Source organism: Symphalangus syndactylus, chromosome 13, assembly GCF_028878055.3.
Source record: "Symphalangus syndactylus isolate Jambi chromosome 13, NHGRI_mSymSyn1-v2.1_pri, whole genome shotgun sequence".
In the NCBI taxonomy this organism is placed as follows: Eukaryota; Metazoa; Chordata; class Mammalia; order Primates; family Hylobatidae; genus Symphalangus; species Symphalangus syndactylus.
The window spans coordinates 116,565,446-116,593,431 of record NC_072435.2 but is presented as its reverse complement, the minus strand read 5'-3'; the positions used below and the strand labels follow the sequence as shown (position 1 = coordinate 116,593,431).

Genomic DNA, 27,986 nt, shown 5'->3' with positions numbered 1-27,986 from the left:
CTGTATAGACATCTCTTCAAGACTCTGCTTTCTATTCTTCCCAGCTTGATTTTTGCGTTTGTCTTTGTATCTTTTTTTCTTTCTTTCTTTCTTTTTTCTGAGACCGAGTTTCACTCTTGTTGCCCAGGCTAGAGTGCTCCATCTCTGCTTACCGCAACCTCCGCCTCCCAGGTTCAAGTGATTCTCCTGCCTCAGCCTCCCGAGTAGCTGGGATTACAGGCATGCACCACCATGACCGGCTAATTTTGTATTTTTGGTAGATACGGCGTTTCTCCATGTTGGTCAGGCTGGTCTCAAACTCCCAACCTCAGGTGATCCACCCGCCTCAGCCTCCCAAAATGCTGGGATTACAGGCATGAGCCACCGCACCTGGCCCTTTTTTTCTTTATTACTTTGCTTTTATTCTGAATCTGAAGATGTGTTCTTTTTTCCATGTTGACAATATAATAATTTAAAATTGAACGTTTCTTTTACAGTCTACATCCTTTGCAGCAAGCTAAACATTTTTGGTTACATTTGTTGAAAACAGTATGAAAGATTCAATGGCTTTATGTCACTGACAAATTTTCATTTTGGACAACATGCTAGTGTGAGTAGTTTCTGGTTCAGTGAAATCCAGTTTTCAGATATTCCTATTTTTGGATTCTCAGCTGCATATTTGAAATCATCACATTTGAGATTCGTTTGTTCCAGAACATATATGTTCTCATTCTTGTTTGTACTTGAGTCATGTTTAATCACATATATTTGTAGTATGCTTAGATGTAGTAGTTTCCATTTTCATAACTACTTTTCTGTTGATCCATTATGGTGAATTGCAGCTACAAAGTCATACTGTGTAGTAGCGAAAATGCTAACATAAGAAGTAATAGTAGCAAGCAAAGGATTTTTTAAATATCCAACCTAGTCATATATACCCATTTAGCTCAGTAGTTCTCAGCTGTGGTAATACCATTCTCTAGGGTGCATTTTTGAAATTCATGAGAACATTTTTGTTTGGCACCATGGTAGAGGTCGTTACAGGCATTTAATGGACAGGGTTTAGGTCTGCTAGATGTCTTGCAGTGTGCAGGAAAGTACTACAGCGAATAACTATTCTGTCTCATATGGTGTTTTTGAAGCTCCTTTAATTACGTCTAAAATATTTTACATATAAACACAAATCATTTTTTACATGATAAACTACATTTTCTATGAATGGCACCGTTGTGTAAATCAAGGAGCGAGTAATGTTTTTTCATTTAAGGCTTTACCAAGAATTTGCCATTTTGGTAAAATGCATCACCTACAGCAGTACTCCTCATGGTATCATAGTCACCATTCGACACACCTGATTCAGTCTGCATTTGTTGCTGTCACATTCATGGTGATGCTTCAAATTGATGCAAGCATTTTATTATATCATTATTTCCTAGTGTATTGATGCTTGAGTTTTAATATATTAAATAGTGTTTTATTATGAATCAACTTCCTTTTCTTTATTCTCCATATTATAGTTAGGACATTGTAATGATTTTTTAAGTTACGTAGACTATTAGTATAATTTCAATATAATGAAGAGACTTAAAATTTTTCATTATGAACAGATGTTAGGTGTGGTAAACTTGGGAGCCACTGAATTGACTGAATTATAGCAGTCCCTATGGCACATCCACAGCCTTTAAGGTTACTTCAGTATTTCTGTGAAAAGTTATTAATATTACACTTCAGATGTATATGAAAATATTATTTTATTGATTTTCCTTAGAAATTACCACACCATTGGCCGGGTGTGGTGGCTTACCCCTGTAATCCCAGCACTTTGGGAGGCTGAGGTGGGCGGATGACAAGGTCAAGAGATCGAGATCATCCTAGCCAACTTGGTGAAACCCCATCTCTACTCAAAATACAAAAATTAGCTGGGCATGGTGGCGTGTGCCTGTAGTCCCAGCTACTCGGGAGGCTGAGGCAGGAGAATCGCTTGAACCCGGGAGGTGGAGGTTTCAGTGAATCAAGATCGCGCCACTGCTCTCTGGTGACAGAGTGAGAATCCGTCTCAAAAATAAATAAATAAATAAATAAATAAATAAATAAAAACAAAAAAGGAAAAAAGAAATTACCACACCATCTATCTGTTGACCACTTGACAAGTGATTGGGTGATACTGGTGGTCCATGGACTACACTTTGAAAAGCAGTGCCATATATCCTGTATGGCTTTTGTATTAACCTTGTTGTCCTCAATTACTGAATTTGCTCTGTACTCCATTTTATCAGATACTATTTTTTCCCTAACATTTTTTTTTTTCTTTTGCAGTGACAGGGTCTCACTCTGTCACCCAGGCTGGAGTGCAGTAGCATGACCGTGGCTCAATGCACCTATGACCTCCCAGGCTTAAGGGATCCTTCTGCCTCATCCTCCTGAATGGCTGGGATTATAGGTACACACCACCATGCTTAATTTATTTTTTGTAAAGATGAGGTCTCACTATGTTGCCTGGGCTGAACTATAATTTTTATACATAGGCTGGGTGCAGTGGCCCACGCCTTTAATCCCAGCACTTTGGGAGGCCAAGGCATGCGGATCACTTGAGGTTAGGAGTTCGAGACCAGCCTGGCCAACATGGTGAAACCCCATCTCTACAAAAAGTACAAATTTAGCTGGGTGTGGTGGCGGGTGCCTGTAATCCCAGCTACTCGGGAGGCTGAGGCAGGAGAATCACTTGAACCCGGGAGGCGGAGGTTGCGGTGAGCCGAGATCATGCCTCTCTGCACTTTAGCCTGGGCAACAGAGCGAGACTCTGTCTCAAAAAAAAAAATGTGTTTTAATACATGAATTGTCTCATACCATAGTTGTTCAGCTCTAAGATAAACTTCTTCTCAACACCATTAAATATATATATTTAAGACAGAGTCTCGCTCTATAGCCAGGCTGGAGTGCAGTGGCGTGATCTTGGCTCACTGCAACCTCCACCTCCCAGGTTCAAGCAATTCCCCTGCCTCAGCCTCCCAAGTAGCTGGGACTACAGGCACTCACCACCACACCCAGCTAGTTTTTTGTATTTTAGTAGAGACAGGGTTTCACCATGTTAGCCAGGATGGTCTCGATCTCCTGACCTTGTGATCCACCCACCTTGGCCTTCCAAAGTGCTGGGATTACAGGTGTGAGCCACCGCGCCCAGCTACACCATTAAATATTTTTGATGGTCCTTTGTAGTTCTTAATGTTAAAAGAAATTCACCAAGTGCTGTTGCAGATGTCATTGCCTGCATATATATAAACTTTGCCATGCATAGAGGTGTCTTTTCAACCATCTATCATCAGATTAAAGTTATTTGCACTGACAATATTACACATGGCTGAACTTTAAGTTAAATTTAGATATGTAATTACTTTCTATATCTTTCTCAAAGAGAGTATGCTACAAGGATTATTTTGTATGTAGGAAATAGCCTGTTCCAAGATAAATAATACAGTTAAAAGCAATAGAAATTGCTAAATCTTAGGAGTACATTGTAAAGGTTGAGATAATGGAGGTTACCTGTGACTGACTCATGACTTGGGATGGATTATCACTGAAGCGCTAATTTTTTAAAAAACGTTCCTTATTTTTAAGAGAAACTGCTTAATTTCTAGGGACATCTATTTGAGGAAAGATGAAACTGAGTTTAAAGACAAAATTCAGAGGATTCTTAGATGTTCTTTTATTTGCCTCAGAATTATGCTGTCAGTCCCAAAGATGTCAAAAAGAACAGAATTCTGACTTTTGAGAAGTGACATGTTGGATAGTATTGCATAACTGGCGATGGCCAAAAGTTCAGAAAAATCATTAGACTTTGAATGTTAAGAAAGTTTCAGTTCAAACTTTGATCAGATTCTGAAAAGGAAAGTGGTATGTAACTGTTTTGAGAAATGTATGCTATTATTTTACAATCCATTGTGTCTTAGAATAGAAGAAATGCATTATTTCTCCGTTTTAAATTCTTTCCTTTTTTTGAACATGCTTTTTTCAAGATAAACTTTGCCATGTGTGGAGGTGTCTTTTCAAGGTAAATTATGCCTTACTATTTCAGTTAATTCAGAAAATGACTTTTGATGATTGACTATCTTTTAATAGTTCTAAATTCCTCAAATATAATGTTCTCTCTAGAGGTATATGTTCCAACCTTGCATAATAATAGGAATTTCCTAACGTGTTGTTACACAGATTCCCAGGCTCTTTCCCTTAAGTTTATGATGTATAGTCTAGGGTGGAACCCAGTAGTCTAGATTTGGTGGAGGTACCTTAGGTCACAGGCCTCCAGTGTTTTTGGCACCAGGGACTGGTTTTGTGGAAGACAGTTTTTCTACGGATGGGGAGGAGGGGGAGGATGTTTTGGGGATGATTCAAGCACGTTACTTTATGTTGCATTTTATTTCTTATTATTACACTGTAATATATAATGAAATATAATTATACAGCTCACCATAATGTACAATCAGTGGGAGCCCTGAGCTTGTTTTCCTGCAACTAGGCAGTCCCATCTGAGGGTGATGGGAATCAGTGATAGATCATCGGGCATTAGATTCTCATAAGGAGGGCACAACCTAGATCCCTCGCATGCACAGTTCACAATAGGGTTCTCACTCCTATGAGAATCTAATGCCACTGCTGATCTTACAGGAGGTAGAATTCAGGCGTTAATGTGAGCGATGGGGAGCAGCTGTAAGTACAGATGATTTTGCTCACTTGCCTGCCTGTCTCCTCCTGCAGTACGGCCCAGTTTCTAACAGGCCACTAACCGGTGGCAGTCTGTGGCCTGGGGGTTGGAGACCCCTGCCTTAGGTGATTCTTCCAGGCTAGCTTTGGAAATACTGCTGTAGAGCGTAGGCTCCTTCCTGGGGATCCTGCCTAGACTTGACTACTGTATAAAATTTCGTTGCTACAACTTAGAATACATCTACTATCCCAGATAGTAATATAATATATACTAATAAATACAGTACTGTTTAGAACATTGGTAACAGGTTGTGAGCACTTACTGTGTGTAAGGACCCATGCCAAACACTGAATAGGTTGTTGAATCCTCACAACTTTCATAGATAGATACTATTATACTCATTTTGCAAATAAGGATAAATAATCTGTACAAGGCCTTACAGTTAAGTGGTAGATCCAGGACTGGAACCCAAGCAAACTGACTTTAGAGCCTATGCTGTTAAACCACACTGTACTAGCTGTTGTAGATCAGATGCTGAGCTGTGCTGATTGTGCTGTGCGTTGTAGAGCAGTGTACAGTTCACTATGAGTGTGAGGTAACAGATATGGTAAGACATGAAACAGCGGCATTTTCATGTGGGAGGGTGTCAGAGCAGTCAGCAGTTCTATTAAAACAGTAACCAATCTTGAAGGGCCACAAAGTGATCAACTGGGTAACTGTTGATGCTTCTAGATTAGCACTTCTCAAAGTGTGGCCCCTATTTCCCTGGAAATCCCTGAAAATCTCTCATGGGATCCTCAAGGTCAAACCTTTATATAGTATTTCTAAGAAGTTATCTTTTTCTCTCTGTTAACATTTGTATTGATGGTACTGCTGGTGCCTAAGCGTGAATCAAGGCAGTGGCACCAAAGTGTGCTCATAGACATTGTATTCTACACACACTACAGTTTTTTGTTTTGTTTTGTTTTGTTTTGTTTTGTTTTTTTAACCCAGTTTCACTTAAGAATGCCCTTAATGAAGGAGTAAAAAAATACTCCTTTGATTAACTCTTGGCACTAGATTGCACATCTTTTTAATGCTTTGTGTGATGTGATGGGAAGGTCACACAAGGCACTTCTGCTGCATGTTGAAGTACTGTGGTTGTTTTAAGGAAAAGCACCTGTAAGGTTGAGTTACATGCTGACCTACCATCTTTTTTCGTGGACAACATTTTTACTTGTAAGAATAACTGATAAACTGTGTTTATTCAGATTTGAGTATTTGGCAGATTTTGTCAAAAATGAAAGGACTGATAATATTTGTTGCCAGTGATAAGATTTTTGGGCTTGATGATTTCCCAGGTTTTGTTTTTGTTTTTTGAGACGGGGTTTCGTTCTTGTCTGGACTGGAGTGCAGTGGCATGATCTCAGCTCACTGCAGCCTCCGCCTCCTGGGTTCAAGCAGTTCTCCTGCCTCAGCCTCCCAAGTAGCTGGGATTACAGGCATGCGCCACCACACCCGGCTGATTTTTGTATTTTTGGTAGAGATGGAGTTTCACCAGGTTGGCCAGGCTGGTCTTGAACTCCCGACCTCAGGTGATCCACCTGCCTCAGCCTCCCAAAGTGCTGGGATCACAGGCGTGAGCCACTGGGCCTGGCCTGCAGCTTCCCAGTATTTAAAGACTTCTGTGATGAGATCACTGGTAATAGTAACAAATGGAATTTTTAGTATTGGATAATGAAATACATAAGCACTTTGAAGAGCTCACAACTCAGGAAACAAATATCTATTAACTTACCAATGCATGATGTACAGAATTATGCATGGGTAAGGATCCATTCAAAGTGAAGGCAGACATGGATTTTAATGTAACAGAGTACAGAAAGTTCATTGATAGGGTTTTAGATTTTACACTGGAGCTAACCTTTAGGAAACTACCATCTAGGCTGGGTGTGGTAGCTCATGCCCGGGATCTCGACACTTTGGGAGGCCAAGGTGGGAGGACTGCTGGAGGCCAGGATTTCAAAACCAGCCTGGGCAGCAAGCAAGGCTCCATCTCTACAAGAAAAAGCTACAAGAAAAAAAAAAAAGCTAAATGTGGTGGCTTGACTCCGTGGGCCTAGCTACTTGGAAGGTTGAGGCAGGAGGATAGCTTCAGCCCAGGAGTTCGAGGCTACAGTCAGCTGTGATCACTCCAGCCTGAGCAATAAAACGAGAATACATTTCAAAAAGAAAAAAAAAACTACTGTCTGTAGAATTTCATTTCAGTATTGAAGAATAATATCTACGATTATCTGAAAGGCTCTTAAAATACCCCTCACATTTTAAACTATAGATATGCATGCAGTTGAATTTTCTTCATGTACTTGAACCAAACTGTATCACAGTACAGATTAAATGCCGAAGCAGATACGAGAATACTGCTGACTTCGATTAAGCCAGACATTAAAGATATTTGCAGAAATGTAAAACAGTGCCATTCCTCTCACTAATTTTTATTTTCAAAAGAGTTATTTTTCATTAAAACATTTTTTTTTGAGATGGAGTCTTGCTGTGTCGCCCAGGCTGCAGTGCAGTGGTGTGATCTCAGCTCACTGCAACCTCTGCCTCCTGGGTTCAAGTGATTCTTCTGGCTTAGCCTCCCGAGTAGCCAGGATTATAGGCATGCATGACCACACCCAGCTGATTTTTGTATTTTTAGTAAAGACAGGGTTTCACCATGTTGGCCAGGCTGGTCTTACACTCCTTACCTCAGGTGATCCACCCACCTCAGCCTCCCAAAGTGCTGGGATTACAGGTGTGAGCCACTGTGCTTGGCCTAGATATTGTGATAAATATATATTTGGTCTTTATCCCAGGTTCCTGGCATAATAGCTTTTATAATAAAGCCCTTAGAATTTCGTGATAGAGGAGAGAGGAGCATCTTTTGTTATTCATGAAAAGTCCCTTTCAACCCTACCTGAGTTTATGCTAATGAGCTAAGTCTTGGTGGGCTCCTAAATAGCTTCTGGATGATGACTGGTTGCCAGAAGAACCAATAGAGGGTTGGAAATATAACCCCTTCCCTCAACCTCTGCAGAGGGGAGGGGGGTTGGAGATTGAGCCCAGCCACGAAAGGCCAGTGATTTAATCAATTATGCCTGTGTAATGGAACCTCCAAAAAATCCTTAAAAATTGAGTTCTGAGAGCTTCTGGACTTGTGAACCGGTGCTGGGAGGACAGTGCACCCACCGAGGGCATGGAAACTTTGCACACTCCTCTCTGCCGCCATTCCTTGCCCTGTGCATGTCTTTTATTTTTCTGCTCCTGAGTTGTATCCTTTATAATAAACCAGCAAGAGTAAGTAAATTGTTTTCCTGAGTTCAGTGAGCCATCCTAGCAAATGATCAAACCTGAGAAAGGGATTGTGGAAACCCCCAACTTTGTAGCTGATGAGTCAGAAGTACGGGTGACCTGGACTTGAGACCGGCACCTGAAATAGAGGCAATCTCATGAGACCTAGCCCTTACCGTGCAGGGCCTGTGCCACCTCTGGGTAATAGTGTCAGAATTGAATTGATGAACATCCAATTATTGTTGGAAAATTGGTTATTGACATGGGAAAAACCCACACATTTGGTGTCAGAAGTGTTAAGAGTAGAAACAGATAATAGCAGTATGTGTAATTTATGTTAATGTATAATGAGTTTATTTTAAAATGAATAAATATTTTTCATATTCACAGTTTCAATATCTAATACGGTAAATATCAGGAAGTATAATCTATATAAACAAATGCCCTTTGGGGTCCTCAACAAGAGTCCTGAACTAAAAAGTTTGAAAACTACTTCTCTGGACACCATGTACATTATTTTCTGTAGTACTGCCTACACTGTAATTCATGTTCACTTATTTACTGTTGTTTTGGAATCTTAATCCCTTCAAGTAGGTTGCTTAAAATTCTAGAATTGAAGATATGAAGATGTTGAGCACTACAGCCCAAAGTGATATTCCCAATCCTTTGAGTTCCCAGTCCCTCTCTTACCCCTAACTCCCTCACAGCTCTTCTGTTCTCTCCTTTTGGTATCTCAGAAATCTTGGGTATCAGAAATCATTTCGTAATACAAGTAACAAGGAATAAGATAACCTGTTAGAAGATCGGATTGGTTTTTATATGTTACAATTTCAGGCATATGATTTTTAAATCTGCCAGAGAGGTGATTGTATACTGAGTGTAATATCAGTCAGTGTACTCCCCTACCAGATAAACCAGGACTCAGTCCGCTGCTAGGATGCGTTTCAATGAAGACATCTGACCTGTGTGGTATGTCTTCAGGGCATTGTAGTTGACAGTAGTAATGCAAGGATCTACCACAGCCTGGTTAAAATATGACTAGAAATGTGGCTGCTGGGGTAGCTAGATGAAATATAGACCACACTGATAAAAAAAAATCTTACTCTTTTTCCCTTCCTGTTATTTATTGCCAACACCCTTTTCAAGGATCTGTCCTTTTGGAGAATTTTTGTACTTTGTCTCCTTCCTTTTTCTGTTTTTCTAGCATGTTCTCATTTAAGAATAAGCAAACTGTGGCCTGCAAGCCAAATCTGACCTACAACCTGTTTTTGTAAATAAAGCTTTATTGTAACACAGCCATGCCCATTTGTTTACATATCACCTATGGCTGCTTTCATGCTAGAATGGCAGAGTTGATTTGAGTACAGTTGGCCCTATTTCTGTGGGTTCCACATTCATGATTTAATTAACCTCAGATAAAAAATATTTGAGGGAGAAAAAACAAAAGTAATACAAATGAAAACAATATGGTAAAACAAGTATTTATATAGCGTTTTCATTGTACTATGTATCATAAGTAATGTAGCGATGATTTAAAGTATATGGGAGTCCTGTGGAGCCCTGAAATGGGAGGGGAAAAAAAGTATACAGGTGGATGTGTGTAGGTAGTATGTAAATACTACACTGTTTTATAAGGGACTGGAGCATCCAAGGATTTTAGTATCTAGAAGGGGAGTAGGGAGTTGTCCTGGAACCAGTCCCCCAAAGATACTGAGGGAGGACTGTAGTTGCAACAGAGACCATATTACTTACAGTGCCTAAAATATTTACTCTTTTACATAAAAAGTTTGCCACCTTCTACTTCTCTTACTATTTCTAGCAAAGTACCAGACTAATTTCTCCTTCCCCTCTCCCTCCAATTTGTCACAAATTTGTGTGTGTGTGTATATAAAATACAATATACACAAATTACCAGAAAAAAGAAACAAAAACTTACAAAATGCATGCCCAGATTTTTCATTATTAGAGTCAACAGACGGAAAATTACCAAATTGCTGTAATGAGGTTTAAACATCCTCAGATTTTGTGCTTACCTTGACATGGATCTGTTGCTAACAGTTCATGAAGCAAATACCAGTGCTAAACCCACACTTTAAACAGTCTTGTTCTTGTAGTCTGTTACTGGACAACTTTTATATTTATACAACTTATTTACTTCTTTCCTGTAAGTATTTTTATTGATTGAGTATATGATACATAAATTTCTGGTTGAGTATGCTGTATAGGCAATGATATACACTGAAAGTGATGTAGATGGACCTCCATTGGTGAGCCAAGCCCTTTCTGGATAATATGATATAATCTTTATTGCCTTAAAGACCCTGCTCAGTGACTGAGTAGACTTTATTTTTGAGGCAGGGTCTTGCTGTGTCAGCCAGGCTGGAAGTGCACTGGCATGATGATGGCTCACTGCAGCCCAGATTTCCTGGGCTCAAGCGATCCTCCCACCCAGCTAATTTTTTATTTTTTATTATTTTTAGAGATGGGGGTCTCACTGTGTTGCCTAAGCTCTTCTTGAACTGTTAGCCTCAAGCAGTCCTTGCGCCTTGGCCTCCCAAAGTGCTGGGATTACAGGAATGAGCCACTGCACCCAGCTAGACTTTTTTTTTGTTTGAGTTGGAGTCTTGCTCTGTTGCTCAGGCTGCGGTGCAGTGGCACGATCTTGGCTCACTGCAACCTCTGCCTCCTGGGTTCAAGCCGTTCTCCTGCCTCAGCCTCCCGAGTAGCTGGGAGTACAGGTGCGCGCACCACCATCCCCAGCTAATTTTGTATTTTTAGTAGAGACAGGGTTTCACCATGTTGGCCAGGCTGGCTACGAACTCCTGACCTCAGGTGATCCACCCGCCTTGACCTCCCAGAGTGCTGGGAGCCACCGCGCCTGGCCCCAGCTAGACTTTTTGAGTCTGTATGTTTTCTGTTATGTTTAGATGTAGTGTAGCTTCCTTTTTAATAGGGATAATAATGGCTGTAGAGATAAGTTTCAAAAAGAATTCTTTGGTATCAGTGGTTCCCATAGGATTTGTGTTTCAAGTACTGTGTGAAAAAACAAAAGCTTTTTTTTGTCAAAGTAATAATGCACACTGCTGTATACTGTCACAGTTCTTAACCTCAGTTATTGCTTGAAAAGACTACATAGATTCAGTCATCTTTATCTTATAAGGAAGGTATGTAAGCATTTTTAATTTTTTCTCTTATAGCACACTACAGGTTGAGCATCCGATACCCAAAATCCAAAGTTATCCAAAATGCAGAACTTTTTGAGCTCCAACATGATGCTGAAAGGAAAAGCTCATTGTAGCATTTTGGATTTTGGATTTTTGGATTTGCAGTGTTCAACCGGTAAGTATAATGCAAATATTCTGAAACCACCCCCCCACCCCAAAAAAGAGGGAGATCTGAAACACTTCTGGTCTCAAGCATTTTGGATGAAGAATACTTAATCTGTATGTTTTCTTCATAGAAAAAAAATTAAAATTTACCCATAGAGAAATTTTCTTATTATGCCTTCAAGAAACACAATGAGGCAGAATAAAAATTAAAAACATAACCATCCCTTATAAGGACCCTAGAGTGACTAAATAAGTAAATACTGATAGATTATAAAAAGAAACTGATTCGTAAAAAGTTAAACAAATTTACCATATGACCCTGCAGTTTCACTTCATAGTTTGGCTGCTTATAAATTCTCGGCTCACATTTCGTTTTCTCTATTATGTTCTTCCACAGATCGTTGCTGTCAGAGACTAGTGATATTCTCTTAAGTTATTGTTTTTAGTTTTTGTTAAGCTTCCTTGCTTTGATTTTCTTCTTTGGGGACTCCTATTGTATACATTTTGGATCTTCTTTGCCTGTTTTTCTATAGATTGCCGCTCTCTAATCTTTTTATCCCTCTCTTAAGTTTTCCCTCCTATTTACTTTCTAGTTTCCTTAAGGCATTATCTGTTACCTGTTGGTTGTTCATTCTTGTGTTTCTTTTAGTTTAGTGTTCATTTCTGAAATTTCTGAGTTTTATCACCCCTTTTGAGTTGTTCTAATTCAGATTTATGTTGCTTCTTCATATGATGTCATTTTCTTTTCTTTCTTTTTTTCTTGAGATGGAGTCTTGCTCTTGTTACCCAGGCTGGACTGCAATATTGCAATCTTGGCTCACTGCAACCTCTGCTTCCCTGGTTCAAGCGTCCTGCCTCAGCCTCCTGAATAGCTGGGATTACAGGCGCCCGCCATCACACCTGGCTAAGTTTTGTATTTTTAGTAGAGATGGGGTTTCACCATGTTGGCTAGGCTGATCTTGAACTTCTGACTACTTTGGCCTCCCAAAGTGCTGGAATTACAGGCGTGAGCCACTGTGCCCAGCCATGATGTCATTTTCTTAAAAATTTTAAAATTTCAACATAATACTGTGTTACAGTTTTTACCTGTTTTAAAGGCATGTTTTTTTTCTGGTATGTTTTCATTGTTTTTACCGATGCTATCTGCCTCCTTTTCTCTCTTTTTAAAATAATGACTTTGAGATAAAACCACAGTGCTTTCCTGTTGCTAATTTTTAATGAAAATTAATTTTCTTTTAAAATATATATTAAGTTCCAGGATACATATGCAGGATGTGCAGGTTTGCTACATAGGTAAACATGTGCCATAGTGGTTTGCTGCACCTGTCAACCCATCACCAAGGCATTAAGCCCCGCATGCATTAGCTGTTTATCCTGATGCTCTCCTTCCACCCACCCCCGTGACAGGCTCTGGTGTGTGTTGTTCATGTGTTGTCATTGTTCAGCTCCCGTTTATGAATGAGAACATGTGGTATTTGGTTTTCTGTTCCTGTGTTAGTTTGCTGAGGATGATGGCTTCCAGCTCCATCCATGTCCCTGCAAAGGACATGATCTAATTTCTTTTTATGGCTGCATAGTAGTGTATATGTACCACATTTTCTTTATCCAGTCTAGCATTGATGGGCATTTGGGTTGATTCCATGTCTTTGCTATTATGAATAGTGCTGAAATAAACAAACACATGCATGTATCTTTATAATAGAATGATTTATATTCCTTTGGATATGTACCCAGTAATGGGATTGCTGGGTCAAATGGTATTTCTGCTTCTAGATCCTTGAGGAATCGCCATACTGTCTTCCACAATGGTTGAACTAATTTACATTCCCACCAACAGTATAAAAGCATTCCTATTTCTCCACAGCCTCGCCAGCATCTGTTGTTTCTTGACTTTTTAATAATCGCCATTCTGACTGGTGTGAGATGGTATCACATTGTGGTTTTGATTTGTGGGAAATTAATTTTCATGAACTGAGAGAGAGAAGTGGGCAGGAAGACTAGCTTTCTGGCTCTTTTGACTTTTCTGGTGGAGGGGAAGAGGGAAACCTAGCACTTTCAGACATCTGGTCATTACTCTTCCTGGTTCTTTATTTGGGCCACCTTCTTCCTTTTCTTCTTCTGTCTCTGTTTTGCTGGATTCTGCTCCCAGTAGTTTCTCCTCAGTACAAGACTTTGTCCTGAAAGAGAGCTTCAGATGGTTAGCTTTTAGTTTAGAGGGTCCCTATCACTCCATCCCCTTGTACAGGCCATAAGTTGGAATGTACAGAGCTCCTTTAAAGTTCAACTGCTATTCCTAGTTCAGCTCACTGTGCTTGCCAGTACCTGTTGTCTTATTTGGGGTTTTCCTAATTTCAGATTTATCAAATACCCTGTTGCTTCCCTTTGCTGCTTCTCACACAAATGGCAATTGCACACCAGTCTTTAGCAGTTGGTAGTTTGTCCCCATCTGCTTGTCTTTTGGGTTTTGTGAGGCTACCTGATCACTTAGCTTTGTTGTAGGTGCAGATTTTCAGTTTTGCATCCAGATTGCTCAATCTGTTTTTATGGGAAAATTCAGGAGGATTCAAACCAACTATACCCTGAATGCTGCTGTCGTTCCAGAATCTTGTCCCATAGTTAAATTTTTTTTTTTTTTTGAGACGGAGTCTCGCTCTGTCTCAAAAAAAAGATGAAAATTGTTCACCTCCACACCAGTGGCCAGGTGGCTCAGTGAGTAGCAAGGGTCCATGTTCTGTGTATTCTTCTGCTCTGCTCTACAACATGTTAATCTCACCTGTAGGCTTGCTGCACTGCTGCTTGCAGGATAACTGCAACACTTCCCAGACATCACATCCTCAAGACCACAGAAAAAGAACCTTCTCTTCTTTGTGTTTCTTTTTTTTTTTTCTTTCAGATCGAGAGAAATCTTTTCCTCTGTCTCATTGGCCAGAATTGCATCTTAAGCCTAAGCCACAAGGGGACTGGAATCTGCATTTAGGTTTGTGCTGTCCAGTAAGATAGCCACTAGTCATATGGGGCTATTTAAATTTAAGTTCATTAAAATTAATTACAACTACAGATTAAGTTCCTTAGTTGCACTCACCGCATTTCAAGTGCTCAGTAGTCCCATGTGGCTGGTGGCTACCTGATTGGACAGTGCAGTAATATTACTAGAATGTTTTCATGATCAGAGTTCTGTTGAACAGTGCTGGCTTACATTAATCACGATTCACTCCCTGGGCCTTTTCAGAATTGCATTTAGTCTTGAGATTTTCTCAGGTGCCTTCCAGAAAGCATGTTCATGGTGAACAGCCACAGAATCTGACAATGAGACCACCCCGTGTGGCTCTGGGGCTTCAGGTATACCCCCATTCATTTGCATGAGTGAAATGATTTCTCTGTGTAGGAGAAACAATAAGGTTGTTTTACTGCCAGAAAAAGTACTGAACACATTTCTGAAGTAAGTACTGTTTTTCCTTTTTCTTTTTTTTTTTTTTTGAGATGGAGTCTCGCTCAGCCGCCCAGGCTGGAGTGCAGTGGTGCAGTGGCACGATCTCAACTCACTGCAACCACCATCTCCCAGGTTCAAGCGATTCTGCCGTCTCAGCCTCCCAAGTACCTGGGATTACAGGCACCTGCCATCATGCCTGGCTAATTTTTGTATTTTAGTAGATATGGGGTTTCACCATGTTGGCCAGGCTGGTCTTGAACTTGTGACCTCATGTGACCTACCCGCCTTGGCCTCCCAAAGTGCTAGGATTACAGGCGTGAGCCACAGCACCCGGCCTGTTTTTCTTGAGACCATTCATTTTATTTGAAAATTAAGCTTTGAGGTCATAGTGCTAAATAGCCAGGGCCTATGATTTACTTGACAAAAATTGTTTTTTATACATTTGTCAGTTTCTAATTGGGTAGTTGGAAAATGCTAGAAAACTGTTATTTCTGTTCATTTATTGTGCTATATGGAATCTCTTATACTGGGGGGGTGTACTTTATAAGTTAGTACAAGGATTAATCACTGATAGTCCCCTTTTCTCGTCATCCTTGCACTCTGTGGGGTCTAGTGATCCGTCCATACACAGAGAAGAAACGGTGGCTGGGGGGATACTGAGTTCCCTCCCCTCTTTCCTACACACTAGAAGTAGGGTCAGGCAAGCCCTGCATGCTTCTTCTTTCCCTGCCCCTTGTGGAGGGTCATCATGAAACAGTTACATGCAGGTGCTATAAAAATCCTGACGTGCTCTTAGGTCCAAATAGTGATCTTGAATGTCATAAATATAAGAATATTCTTATTGCACTGTTTTTCCTCAGTTGAGCAGGTTCTGATTATAACAAAACAAATGCCCTGCTTTGGAAACACTTGGTAATGACTGTTATTTAAAAGGAGTAGGAATAATAGGAAGTTAGCTTCTCGTTGTTGACCTTTGGAAAGGTTTGTAACTTCATGATGCTTCCTTAGACTTTGGGGCATTCAGGCTGACTGAATTTTAGATAGACCCAATTGACAGTCATTTTTCTTGAGTCTTTTAGAAAATCTTTTTAGTATTATTAAAATGGTTTCTTGCCTTAATAAAATATACAGAATATATAATTTAACATGTATTTGGCTTTGATAGCACCTCAGGCTCTTGCCCATCAATTATTGTTTTAGTGATTTATAGGTGTAGCTGTTGCAAAAGGAAGGTGGTCAACACAGCACATAGCTGCCATGACTTAAAAAGAAAAAAAAAGAAAAAGAAAAAAAAACCTGTGCTGCTTGCTTACTTCTCCATTGTATGTTGGCAGGACTGGATTTACTTAACATCAGACTACTAGAGTATAATTCAACACATATCACCAAAACTTAATTTCTTCAGCATTCTAAAATTGTTTAGGGGTGGACCATGTTTACCTCCCACTGAACGTGGAGAATTTTTTAGGTGCTTCATGGTAAACCCTTGGCTTTTCTGGTTTCCTTGCGTCAGTTTCCTCTGCCCACCTCACAGGAGGCTGCCACACGTGTTCTCACATTTACTCCTTGAAGAGCCGTCAATAAGGGGTACATTGATAACTTGCACAGTCATGAGTAATTCAGTTTGAGTAGCTAGGTTTATCCTGTTTGGGGAACTGACTGTCACTGTGGGGTTTTCTCCCTCTGGCCCTTTTTTCCCCGTGTGTGTGTGTGTGTGTGTGTGTGTGTGCGCGCGCGCATGTGTGTGGTGGTGGTGGTGTTTGTTTTCAAGCGGTGGTTTTGGGGGTTGGGTTTTGTTGTTGTTGTTGTTTGCTATTCCAAATAAAAATTCATCTCACTTGCTTTCATAAGATATTCAGTAGTTTTTCTGAATTGCTGTGAAAATGTGAATTTTATCTAAAACTGATTTTTAAGGTATGGTCTTTGGACTAGTAGTAGCATCTGTATTGCCTGGGAACTTTTTTGAAATTTATGAATGCTTGGCTCTGCCCCAGATCTGCTGAACCAGAAACTCTGGGGTAGGCACAGCAATCTGTGTTTTAACAAATTCTCCAGGTGATTTGGATGCACCATCAGCTTTGAGAACCACTGGTCTAGAAGATCCATGAGTTTAATCGTTTTGAACAAATGCTAAAACTTCCTTTCCATGTGCTTTGGTGCGCATTATATTTTCTTCTTAGCCTAAAATTTATATCAAAAGAATTAGGAAATACGATGGTTTGTTACAGCTTCTTGTTTTGCTACTATTGTGTACATTTTTAGAAGTTACTAAGGAAAAAATTTTATGTTTGGTGTCAGATGTTTGTCCATGTGACATTTGAATGAGTAAGTGCAATTCCTTTGGGCAGATAAAAATGTCAGTGTACTTTATTTGTCTAACAGGAATTCTCTGCTTGTAGATATAATACAGTTCTGTAGACTTAGAAATCAAATATTTACCATATACATTTTCCTTCATTTGCTTGCCTTAGGAAAAAAAGTGGATGAGCAGATAAGATGATGGTAAAGAATATATCTTTAGGCTGGGTGTGGTGGCTCATGCCTGTAATCCCAGCACTTTGGGAGGCTGAGGCGGGCGGATCACCTGAGGTCAGGAGTTCAAGACCAGCCTGGCCAACACAGTCAAACCCCGTCTCTACTAAAAATACAAAAAAATTAGCCAGGCATGGTGGCGGGTGCCTGTAATTCCAGCTACTCGGGAGGCTGAGGCAGAATCGCTTGAACCCAAGAGGCAGAGGTGGCAGTAAGCCGAGAATGCGCCATTGCACTCCAGCCTGGGAGACAAGAGTGAAAATCCGTCTTAAAAATATGTATATATGAAATATATATGAAATATATATAATATGTATATATTATACGTATAATATGTATGTATAATATAATACATATATGTATGTATAATATATATTATACGTATAATATGTATGTATATGTATAATATGTGTATATAATATATATTATATGTATAATATGTATACATTATATGTATGTGTATATAATATATATTTGTATAATATGTATATATAATATGTATTATATATGAAATATATGAAATATATAATATATGTAAAATATGTATATATAAATTAATATATATGTAAATATAATAAAGATATAGATCTTTAATAGAAAATGTCAAATTGGCATGTAAATATGTGTGATGACAAACTGGGAATTTCCTAAATTATTTGTCTGAGCCCATTATCTGGAGCTTCAGCTATGCACTTTGCCTAACAGAGAGCACACTTTTGTCAGAACAGGAGTGTACAAGCAGCAATGTGAGGAGCGCAGGCCTGCAGGTTCAAACTCACGTGAGTATCACAGAGTATTTTTAACCTTCAGTGAAACACAATGACGTCTGTTAGATATCATACAAACTAATAGCTTAAGGTAGTTCACAATTCAGCATTACATCACTAAATTCCTCTTGATGATGCCATATCTTTGCAAAGCTGGGATTTTGGCCATTGCTGTGAAATAAAAGCAGTACTGTATGAAAATCAGTGTGAGCATTCCCTCTGAAAACTGGCACAAGACAGGGATGCCCTCTCTCACTGCTCCTATTCAACATAGTGCTGGAAGTTCTGGCCAGAGCAATCAGGCAGGAGAAGGAAATAAAGGGTATTCAATTAGGAAAAGAGGAAGTCAAATTGTCCCTGTTTGCAGATGACATGATTGTATATCTATAAAACCCCATTGTCTCAGCCCAAAATCTCCTTAAGCTGATTAGCAACTTCAGCAAAGTCTCAGGATACAAAATCAATGTACAGAAATCACAAGCATTCTTGTACACCAATAACACAAACAGAGAGCCAAATCATGAGTGAACTCCCATTCACAACTGCTTCAAAGAGAATAAAATACCTAGGAATCCAACTTACAAGGGATGTGAAGGACCTCTTCAAGGAGAACTACAAACCACTGCTCAATGAAATAAAAGAGGATACAAACAAATGGAAGAACATTCCACGCTCATGGGTTGGAAGAATCAATATCGTGAAAATGGCCATACTGCCCAAGGTAATTTATAGATTCAATGCCATCCCCATCAAGCTACCAATGACTTTTTTCACAGAATTGGAAAAAATGACTTTAAAGTTCATATGGAACCAAAAAAGAGCCCGCATCGCCAAGTCAATCCTAAGCCAAAAGAACAAAGCTGGAGGCATCACGCTACCTGACTTCAAACTATACTACAAGGCTACAGTAACCAAAACAGCATGGTACTGGTACCACAACAGAGACATAGATCAATGGAACAGAACAGAGCCCTCAGAAATGATGCCGCATATCTACAACTATCTGATCTTTGACAAACCTGACAAAAACAAGAAATGGGGAAAGGATTCCCTATTTAATAAATGGTGCTGGGAAAACTGGCTAGCTATATGTAGAAAGCTGAAACTGGATCCCTTCCTTACACCTTATACAAAAATTAATTCAAGATGGATTAAAGACTTAAATGTTAGACCTAAAACCATTAAAATCCTACAAGAAAACCTAGGCAATACCATTCAGGACATAGGCGTGGGCAAGGACTTCATGTCTAAAACACCAAAAGCAATGGCAACAAAAGCCAAAATTGACAAATTGGATCTAATTAAACGAAAGAGCTTCTGCACAGCAAAAGAAACTACCATCAGAGTGAACAGGCAACCTACAGAATGGGAGAAAATTTTTGCAACCTACTCATCTGGCAAAGGGCTAATATCCAGAATCTACAATGAACTCAAACAAATTTACAAGAAAAAAACAACCCCATCAAAAAGTGGGCAAAGGACATGAACAGACACTTCTCAAAAGAAGACATTTATGCAGCCAAAAAACACATGAAGAAATGCTCATCATCACTGGCCATCAGAGAAATGCAAATCAAAACCACAGTGAGATACCATCTCACACCAGTTAGAATGGCCATCATTAAAAAAATCAAGAAACAACAGGTGCTGGAGAGGATGTGGAGAAATAGGAACACTTTTACACTGTTGGTGGGACTGTAAACTAGTTCAACCATTGTGGAAGTCAGTGTGGCGATTCCTCAGGGATCTAGAACTAGAAATACCATTTGACCCAGCCATCCCATTACTGGGTATATACCAAAGGACTATAAATCATGCTGCTATAAAGACACATGCACACGTATGTTTATTGCGGCACTATTCACAATAGCAAAGAGTTGGAACCAACCCAAATGTCCAACAACGATAGACTGGATTAAGAAAATGTGGCACATATACACCATGGAACACTATGCAGCCATAAAAAATGATGAGTTCATGTCCTTTGTAGGGACATGGATGAAACTGGAAAACATCATTCTCAGTAAACTATCGCAAGGACAAAAAACCAAACACCGCATGTTCTCACTCATAGGTGGGAATTGAACAATGAGAACTCATGGACACAGGAAGGGGAACATCACACTCCGGGGACTGTTGTGGGGTTGGGGGAGGGGGGAGGGACAGCATTAGGAGATATACCTAATGCTAAATGACGAGTTAATGGGTACAGGAAATCAACATGGCACATGGATACATATGTAACAAACCTGCACATTGTGCACATGTACCCTAAAACCTAAAGTATAATAAAAAAATAAATAAATAAATAAAAATCACTCTATTTTAGATGTAAAAAGAAAAAAAAAAAAAAAAGAAAAGAAAATCAGTGTGAAACCGGCCAGGTACTGTGGCTCACGCCTATAATCCCAGCACTTTGGGAGGCTGAGGCGGGCAGATCGCTTAAGCCCAGGAGTTCAAGTCCAGCCTAGGCAACGTGGCGAAACCCTATCTCTACAAAAAATACAAAAATTAGCCAGGTGTGGTAGCGTTCACCTGTAGTCCCAGCTACTCAGGAGGATGAGCTGGGAGTATCACCTGAGCCAGGGAGGTCAAGGCTCCAGTCAGTTGTGTTTGCGCCACTGCACTCCTGCATGGGTGACAGAGTGAAACCCTGTCTCAAAAAAACAAAAAAGAATGTGAAACAGGAAACAAGAGTGGCAGTGTCCCATCTGATTCTAAGATTTGAGAAGTGGTGGAGTGCCCAGAAGCTCCTGAGCTGTTAGGACACAAATACTACTTCGATTGAACAGAGCTATTAGGCATTTCTTTTGGCCTCAGGTATGCCACACAAAAAAATGACTGAGATTTTAAGGGAGCCATGACCTGAGAACATTTGAGGAATCTCTGATGTGGGCTACTTTTTTTGGTAGATTGCAGTTTGGACTATGTGTATGATGAAAAAAAAAAAAAAGGTGTATAAGAAAATGAGAGGCCAAAGGCCAGTGATTTACAGGCAGCCTGGTGGAGAAGTGGTGTGTGCTGCTGCTACATGGTCTCTAGGGCCATATGCTCTGGTTTGAGTTCTAGTTCTTTGACTATATCACTGTGGCTAAGCAATGAAGTTTCTAGACCCGCGTTCTCATTCATTAGGAATGATAACACCTCGTAAGTATCTAAACGAGATACTGTAGGTAAGTGTACTTCATAGAATTTTAAATCTGGTAATTGTGTGGTAGGCTGAATAATGATCCCTAAAAGATGTCCATGTCCTAATCTCTAGAACCTATGGATATAGGAAAGGAGACTTTGCAGATGGCATCAAATTAATATTTTTGAGATGAGGAGATTATCCTGGATTATCTGGGTTGGCCCAATATAATCACACAGGTCCTTGGAAGAGGTGGGCAGACCCGAGTGAGTGGTAGCAGATTTGACGATGGAAACAAGCGGTTGTAGTGATCGATGAAGGGAATGTGAGCCAAGGAATGCAGGTGGTCCTCTAGAAGATGAAAAAGGCAAGGACACATTCTTCCCTCAGAGCCCTCACAGGGAACTAGCCCTGTAAAACCGATTTCAGATTCATGACCTCTGCAACTATGAGAATAAGCTTGTGTAAAGTCAGTATTTGTGGTAATTTCTACAGCAGCAGTAGGAAACTAATATAGGATGTTACTCACATTTAAAAAGGGAAAGTGAGAAACCCTAAAGTCCACCGTCAAAAGACCTAACATTCTTTCATTCTTGTTCACAGTATGAAGTCCAGAATAGCAGCATTTGGCTTTTGTTTTTTTTAGAAGTCTGGTCTCACTATGTTGTCCAGGCTGGTCTTGAATTCTTGGGCTCAAGCAATCCTCCCACCTCAGCCTCCCTAGTAGCTGTGCATTCATTTGGCTTTTTAGACTTCCTTACAATGCGGCATAAACTTCTATGGTGTAGACATATTGAGAAGATTTCCTTTGGCCTTAACAGATGGCTCTAGAGACTTTGAGTAAGTATTTAGATTTGAAAGGGGCAGCAGAGAGGACTCATAAACCTCTGGAACATCTAAGATGTGTGTCTCTGGAAAGCCTAATTTTATGGGAAGGGTTTTTGGAACTGAGTTCTCTTGGCAGCCCCTAGAGTTACCTTTACCAACTATCCATTATATTTCTAAATCTGGCTGGTCCAACAAGTTGCTTTAGAACAGTTTCTCCAAGCCTAATGTGTTTTATATTTACACTCCAGAGGGTAGTATTTCAGAGCCTCTCAGGTGCAAACTTGGGGTTTTCCATGGCCGGGTGACTCAGCTGAGGAAAGCTTCTGACCAGTGACTGCCTGTTTGTATCTACATACTCTGTTAGGAATGGTTATTTTTACTGAGTCCTTGTCAACATCCTGTCAATTCCAGATTTTCCAGTAGAAATACTGCACACTAGAATTATGTCTTTACAAAGCAGCAGCTGTCACAAAGAAGTGATAAGGCCTGAGGATATGAGAATTGTACGGGGAGGGTATGTGTGAGAAGATCCAGAACCTGTAACCCAGAGTGGTTTTCAGGAGTCTCGGATAAATAGGATTTTCCTGGTCCCAAAAGGTAAAGACTACATGCATTGTCCACTAGTCAAGCTTCCTCGTAGCTAACTAGCATGCCTGATAGAACTAGAAATTTTCTTGCACATATTTTCAGATGCCACTTGCAAAAATCACTTCGTACAGAGTATATATTGATCTGTTTTTTAGAGCTATTTGGATTTTCTAAGTAAAATTCAAAGGAAATCTTCTCAACATGTCTACATTTTACCTGTATTTGCTATATATTGGTAACCTTAAGCCATTGCTAGTGTACATAGATCATCCTGTTTCACTTGCGTCTGTGGTGGCTCATTAATCTATTTGTATCTACTTAAACAATACAATATCTTCAGAATTTGTGTTGCCAGTTGGCTACAACTTTGTAGAAGCTGGTATCGATTACCTGAAATTATTTTTTACCTTTAGAATACTGATTTAGATGCCTGTTAGAGTTGAGCCCACCTCTAGTAACTTTGTTATAGGGAAAAGAGAGTATCAGGTAAAGTTTAGGTTTAGTTTTACTTTTTATTATTATTGTTTTCTTTTGTTTTTTGTTTTCTCCTGGTTTTAGAGAGAGGATCTCTGTTGCTCAGGCTGGAATGCAGGGGCGTTGACTATAGCTCACTGCAGCCTTAAATTCCTGGGCTCACGCAATCCTCCCATCTCAGCCTCCTTGAGCATGTCTAAGAATATAGACATGCGCCACCATGCCCAGCTAATTTTTAAATTTTTTGTAGAGATGAATATTTACATAGTAATCAAGTTTATATTACATCCTGGGCCTTGAAAGATGGCCAAAAAAAAAAAAAAAATTGAATGTTACACAAATCACCTGTAGCTTGCTCATTGATCATTAGTGTTATTACACTAAAGTGATAAAAAGTTTATGCACAACATTTTAAGGCATTTTTTTCTTACTATTTTCTTACACATTAGATAAAAAGTAGTTTATGCACAAAATTTTAAGGCATTTTTTTCCTTACTATTTTCTTACACATTAGATATAATGAGCTATGGTAAAAGAGCAGTAATTTAAAGCACCTGTGAGAAATCTAACGTTTCCCTTTGTAACCTTTTGGATTTAATTGTGATTTTTGAGAAATGGAACAATCAGTAGTAGTTATGAAAATTGTCCGTTTGGCTTATGTTAAATATATAGATTAATTTACATGTCCATGGAAAATATGCAGATGACTAAAATAATACAGCAATTCTAAAATAATACTTGTTAGATAGACTAGCACTTTCCGGGGTGTGGGGGGGCAAGTAAGTTAGTTAAAGTAAACCCTTGCCATTCCGTTAATGATACCACTATTCTCAGTCATTAGATTGGACGAGAAATAGCAGTTTTGGTATTCCACCCTTCTCGGGCTCCCTGTCATGTTCAAGCACTTTAACTTGAGGTCTTAGTTCTGTGATTGTGAGAATAACTCTAGACCCATGGCGTCCCTGTAGTCCTCAGTGCGATCTTATGGCTGCGGTTTGGCCTTTCTTCTGACTCCTTGAGATATATCCCAATCCTGGTACATTAGAAAATGGCTGTTGGAGAACAACACTGCAAGTACAACTTTGCTTGTAGTGCCAACTAGAGCAACCTTAAGATTCTGTCAGGGCAGTGCTAGTGAATTTCCTCTCCCTTTAATAGATTCAGCTGCTCAGTTCATCAGAAGCTGGTAAGTAGTACAAGTCAGAATCTGCTCTTACTTGTGCACATGCACCACCACCACCTTATCTCACACCAGTGTGATGAACAAGACTAGATTTTAAGTTTTACGTAATGCCCTACTTCCCTTTTTCTGTCACCAGACATTCAGCCACTTATAAAAATCACTCTCTCCCCAAACTTGTGATTATCTCCTTTATCTCGGTAGTTAAAATGAACACAGTTCAGATTCAGTGTGGCATTTTGAAAGCCAGGGAACACACCCAGGGTGATTATGGTACTCAGGTACAGGAGAACAGTAAGACAGTTCTCTGCTATGGAATATTAATTATAAATATTAGCTCTCTTTTTACTAGATTCAAAGGCAGTTCAATGGTTACTTTAAACCAAGGCCAGGTGTGGTGGCTCACACCTGTAATCCTAGCACTTTCGGAGGCCAAGGCGGGAGGATCACTTGAGCTCAGGAGTTTCAAACCATCCTGAGCAACAGAGTGAGACCCGCCTCTACTTAAAAAAAAAAAAAAAATAAGGCCAGACGTGGTGACTCACGCCTGTAATCACAGCACTTTGGGAGGCCAAGGCAGGCAGATCGCTTTGAGCTCAGGAGTTCTAGACCAGCCTGGGCAACATGGTGAAACCTTGTCTTTACAAAAGATACAAAAATTAGCCAGGTGTGGTGGTGCACACCTATGGTCCCAGCTATTTGGGAGGCTGAGGCAGGAGAATTGCTTGAACCCAGGAGGCAGAGGTTGCAGTAAGCCAAGATCACACCACTGCACTCCAGCCTGGGTGACAGAGTGAGACCCTGTCTTAAAAAATAAATAAGTAAATAAATAAAAATAGACTGAATTCATATTTCCACCCTCCCCAAAGAGACGCTAAATTCTTCTCTTTTTTTCCCTCTCTAATTAGTGTTGAAATTGATGGTACATCTCCCTTTCTTCTGGTTTATTTTGTTTGAATTTATTTTTCCCTTTTCCTTATGTTTGGTTTTATGCATAATGAAGTTTGAGGCTATTGGTGCAGGTATTCAGTAACATAAAACTTCATTTATCTGGGTTTATAAGTCAGAATACTATTTTACTTCTCCCTGAGCCTGAGGGGAAATCTTAGAAAAGTCTATTGAGATTTAGTTATAATAAACATACTACTTAATTACTGCACAAGCTTAACCACAGAGTTTGCTGTCACAATATAAACACCCAGATGAGGGCCTGAAAGAAGCCTCCACACTCCCACCCACATGAACTCTGTTGGGTATTTTCTTCCTGCCCTCTATCTGACAAACAAAAATATGGAATCTGTTCCAAGAATTTCCGTGAAACCAGTTTAGAAACTTTATAAATGGCTCAACTAAATGCTCAAAACATGACTACTTCCATTCCATTTTGCCAGCTTTCTCCAAGCCATTTTTTTATTTAAAAAAAGTAATTTTTCTTGAGAGCTTTGTTATTCTTAAAAAATTTTATCTAATTTGTTGCAAGTTTTTTAAACTCCAATTTTGAGACTTCTCTTTCCACTCTTAAATAACATACACTAAGTAAGCAGATCAACCGTAGCTTACTGTTTTACTCTCCATAGCTTTTATAGAATAAAACATGCTCAGGCTTTAAAATTCTAAGGTAACTATTTTAAATAGAAATACTAGCAGCTATGCAAGTAAACCAGACACTGTCGGTTATTTCGTCAATTTAAAACAATAAAATTCCCTTGCTTTTAATATAATTGAAAATCTATTTAAAGAGCCCAGCATATATCTTTGATAAAATTGCCATGCTAAACAAATATGTCATTACTGCGCATGTTTGAAATGAATTTATGAAGTTAGAAAATTATTTTATTGATACTCTTGGAATGTCCCTACTTTTCAATTATTCAGTCACTTAAAATATTTACTGAGCTCTTGTTATGTATGTGCCAGGCACTGTTCTAACAGTGAATGAAGCATCAAGGCCCCTGCTCTCACAGAGGTAACCCTAAGAAAAATATCAATAATGACAGGACTTTGAGACCAGCCTGGCCAACATAGCGAAACCCCATCCCTACTAAAAATACAAAAATTAGCTGGGCGTGGTGGCATGCACCTGTGGTCCCAGCTACTTGGGGGCTAAGGCATAAGAATCACTTGAACCTGCAGGCTTGCAGTGAGCAGGATTGCACCACCGCACTCTAGCCCGGGCATCAGAGCAAGACTGTGCCTCAAAAAAAAAAATAGATAGATAGATAGATAATGGTTTCTAAGCAATTAAAATGGTAATTGGGTGGCTCTGAAATTAGGTAGGCAGAAAATGCCTGTCTGAGAAGGTGACATTTAAGCTGCTGTCTGAAGAACAAGAAAGAGCCAGCCCTGGTGGGAGCAAAACCAGTACCTGGCTCGGAGCAGCAGCCACTGAGGTACCCCTCCCAGCGTCCTTCCACCTGTCCACAAGCATGGGGAACATAACATCTTTGCCAACCTCTTCAAGGGCCTTTTTGACAGAAAAGAAATGTGCATCCTCATGGTGGGCCTGGATGCTGCAGGGAAGACCACAGTCCAGTACAAGCTTAAGCTGGGGGAAATGGTGACCACCATTCCCACCATAGGCTTCAACGTAGAAACCATGGAGTACAAGAATATTAGCTTCACTGTGTGGGGCGTGGGTGGCCCGGACAAGATCCGGCCTCTGTGGCGCCACTACTTCCAGAAGACACAGGCCTGATTTTCGTAGTGGACAGCACTGACAGAGGGCGTATGATTGAGGCCTGGGAGGAGTTCATGAGGATGCTGGCCGAGGACAAGCTCTGGGATGCTGTCCTCCTGGGGTTTGCCAACAAGCAGGACCTCTCCAACGCCATGAATGCAGCAGGGACCACAGACAAGCTGGGGCTGCACTCCCTGTGCCACATGAACTGGTACATTCAGGCCACCTGTGCCACCCGTGGTGACGGGCTCTATCAAGGACTGGGCTGGCTGTCTAGTCCGCTCTGGAACCAGAAGTGAATGCGACACCCCTCCCTCTCACTCCTCTCGCCCTCTGCTTAACTCTCATGGCAAACACGTGGCTCCGGTGTGAGTGCAGAAGCTGCCTCCGTGGTTCGGTCACCGTGTGCATCACACCGTGCTGTAAATGTGGCACATGCAGCCTGCAGCCAGGCTTTTTATTCGATGTAAATAGTTTCTGTTTCCAATTAGGCAGTTTCTGTTACTCCTGTGCAATATTAGTCAGCTTTTTTTTTTTTAATTGTAAAAAGAAAAGTCAACTCACTGTTGAGTGCTGAGAGGGGATGTAGGCCCGTGGGCCCTTGGCCTCCGGGAGTTGCTGTGTTGGGAGAGCTGGGCATGTCCTTGGCTTTAGAGCTCTGTTGAGATCCATTTTGGTGGTTGGTTTTTGTCTTTTGCTTTAAAAAAAAAAAAAAAAGCCAGCCATAGAAAGATCATAGGAAGCACATTCTAAGCAGAGGGAATGACTACAGTGGGAATGAGTTGGGTATTAAAAAGCAGAAAGAAGACCAGCGAAACTGGCATAGTGTTTGTATTGAGAAGTCAAAGGGCACTCAGCCATGTGTGTGGGGTGTGGGGGGTGGGCAGTCGGGAAAGAAGGGTAAGATTGAGATCAGATAGGTAAACAGGAGCTTGGGTTTTATCAGCATGATGGGAGGCTATTAGAGGATTTTAAACAGGCACAGTAACGCACTTCAGGCATAAAGAATTGGTTGTGTGTGTACTGAGCGAAGGAGAATGGGAGTAAGACTAGTTAGGAGA

General features: G+C 40.2%; 1 protein-coding gene and 1 pseudogene across 2 annotated transcripts in view; both read left to right on the top strand.

Moving 5' to 3' along the window:
- The window catches only part of SPPL3 (signal peptide peptidase like 3), a 145,350-nt gene that overhangs the window by 34,546 nt on the left and 82,818 nt on the right, over positions 1–27,986 (top strand). The window lies entirely within an intron of this gene.
- On the top strand, positions 25,070–27,465 carry LOC129460146 (ADP-ribosylation factor 1-like; annotated as a pseudogene).